General features: G+C 58.4%; 1 non-coding gene across 1 annotated transcript; it reads left to right on the plus strand.

The window, feature by feature from the left end:
• Positions 1 to 540: 540 nt before the first annotated feature.
• TRNAD-GUC (transfer RNA aspartic acid (anticodon GUC)) lies at positions 541 to 612 on the plus strand. The gene has a single exon. It is a non-coding gene; the product is annotated as a tRNA-Asp (tRNA).
• The last annotated feature ends 1,950 nt before the right edge of the window (positions 613 to 2,562 follow it).

The raw sequence follows: 2,562 nt of genomic DNA on the forward strand, positions 1-2,562 counted from the left end.
TTCTGCTTGGTAAAGGAAAGTCAGTGGGGTCCGTCCATCAGAAAAAGAGTAAGAGGAATTCTTCCCGGGCGCCAGGGTCGAAAAGCAGCATATTCCCTCCTGGAAACGGCTGTGTTTCGAATGTCCGTCCAGTGCGCGGTGAAAGGAAGGAGCTGCATGCTTGGGAAGCTGCGGCCCTCCAGAGGCGCTTCGAAAGCCAAAGGGGCCATGGGTGAGTTTGTGATGGGGTGAGTTTGAGGGGCGTGAGTCTGAAGTGTGGAAGGGGGAGGGTCGAAAGACCCGGTTTTGAGAGGAGAAAGGTGGTGATCAGCTGGTAGGGGAGGGCAAGATCCTCGGCCGGCGTTGTGTGAGGAGCTGTGTAGCCCCTAAAAGGCGGCCTGGTGGGCCAGGGCATGTGAGGAGGGCCATGGCCGTTGGTGCAGCCATAGCCTTGAGGAAGCAGAAGAGGGCAGGGGGTCTTGTTGCCTGCTGGGGCTCATGCTATGGTGTCCGCTGACCCTAGCTGGTCTCTCGGAGCGGTGTGCCCTTGCCCCGCCCCTTTCCTCGTTAGTATAGTGGCGAGTATCTCCGCCTGTCACGTGGGAGACCGGGGTTCGATTCCCCGACGGGGAGGATGACCCCCTTTTGAATGGGGGGACGAAGAAAGGCCTGGCCTGCCCAGCACCTGCCTTGCATTCTCCTTCTAGGGCCACTTCCGTTCACACCCCGCATGGCTGATGTGCACCTCCAGCGAGACAATTACCTCGCAAGGACACCCCCGCCTGCTTGCCCTAGCGAAAGCCTCTCCGTGGCCTTCCGCCACTGGGCCCAGCTTCGGGACCTGCCCGTGGGGGCACGTTTCAGAGTCGCAAAGGGAAATACGCCGGCCAAGGGCATGAGGACAATGGCCCAGACAAACGGCGAGGCACGTGGTCAAGGGGCGGAGGAAGACAGAAAAACGGACAGGCATCGGATTGGCTTCCTCTCTTTTTTCCTTTGGTCACGATTTTAACTGGGACTGTAATGGGGAGTCGTGAGAAATACCTGTGGCCGCCGGTGAGGTAGGTGGCCGCACCGAGAGCGCAGAGCTGAGCATTTTCCGCTCCGCTGCTGCCTGGGCAAACGCCTGGCCGTGATCGTATAGTGGTTAATACTCTGCGCCGTGGCCGCAGCAACCTCGGTTTGAATCCGGGTCACGGCATTGCTTTTTGGTGGGGGGCTCTCCTAGTGGCTCAGCCTCATGGCGTCCATTTGCAAAGAGAGCCAGCAGCTGGTCCCTAGTTTCTGCTTGGTAAAGGAAAGTCAGTGGGGTCCGTCCATCAGAAAAAGAGTAAGAGGAATTCTTCCCGGGCGCCAGGGTCGAAAAGCAGTTTTCTCACCAAATGGAACAAATGTTTTACACCTGTCTCACAGGCTGGCTAGCCCTCTAATGTAAACCAGGCTTAATCTTGCCTGTGATCTAGCAGCTAGCCCGTAGCTGAGGCGATATGGCAACTTAATGATAATTAGTGATCCCAGCTGTGAAAGTGTTAGGAAAAGATTATACAAACAGAGTAATGGGGAACTCAGTGAGGGAGAGACTAGAGAGAAGGCAGGGCCCTAATGCAGGTAGGTGGAGTAGCTCCCCGCCACCCCAGAGGGGGAAGAGCCTATCCAGCCACTGGAGTGGGGCGGAGCTAGGGAGCTCAAAGCCTGCCCCTCAGAGAGTCAGGCGGTGAGCCAGAAGTATAAAGGCTTGCCCTCACAGCTCAATGAGGCCTGAGCTGCTGGAGAGGCCAGATGTATCGAGCTTAGCTTGTGGCTGGGAAAACTCCATGGCCCAAGGCAGCTGTGAGGATTGGCCCTGCCCGGCCTGCCCTGCACTTGCTACCAGGAGGAGTTGCTGGACCTACCCTACCCTACCCTGCACTTTCTACCTGGAGGAGGTGCTGGGCCTGCTGCTTGCCCACTTCCCAGAGGAACCTATGATGCTGGACCCCCCCCCCCCCCCAGTGGACAACACACTGACCCAGGTACTACCTGAGGGGGAGTCTGGAAGTAGCCCAGGGGCCGCTGACCCTAGTCTGGCTGCAGCACTGCCAGAGCCTATGTCGGTGACTAAGCAGCGGGTCTGCTGCTGCTAGGGCCCCGGGCTGGGACGCAGTGGAGTGGGAGGACCTCTGTCCCCCCTGCCACCCAACTTGTGGGTGGCAGATTCCCCCTCTCACAGGCCTTCGGAGGCTTGGGCCTACTGTGGTTGCCTTGCCCTGACCTAGGGCCTGTGCTCCCTTTGGTTTATACTGTTGTTGCTCAGCCCTGCCTGAGCTTGGACTTGGCATGGCCCTACCCTGACCTGGGGCCTGGGCCTACTATTGATTGTACTGCTCCTGCTCAGCCCTGCCTGAGAGTCTGAGCCCGTGACTCATTGTTGCCCACCCTGACCCGGGCCTGGGCTTACACTGTTTATTTCAGTTACTGCAAGGGCTGCCGAGGGATACCCCTGTGGACAGACTAATTCCCCGAACAATAACTGTATGTAGTGAGCCAGCGTGACTCCCTGGTGTCCCGGAGAGGGTTGAACCCCAGCAAACCCTTGTACAAGGA

The sequence above is a fragment of the Malaclemys terrapin genome, chromosome 1 (genome assembly GCF_027887155.1).
Source record: "Malaclemys terrapin pileata isolate rMalTer1 chromosome 1, rMalTer1.hap1, whole genome shotgun sequence".
Classification (NCBI taxonomy): domain Eukaryota; kingdom Metazoa; phylum Chordata; order Testudines; family Emydidae; genus Malaclemys; species Malaclemys terrapin.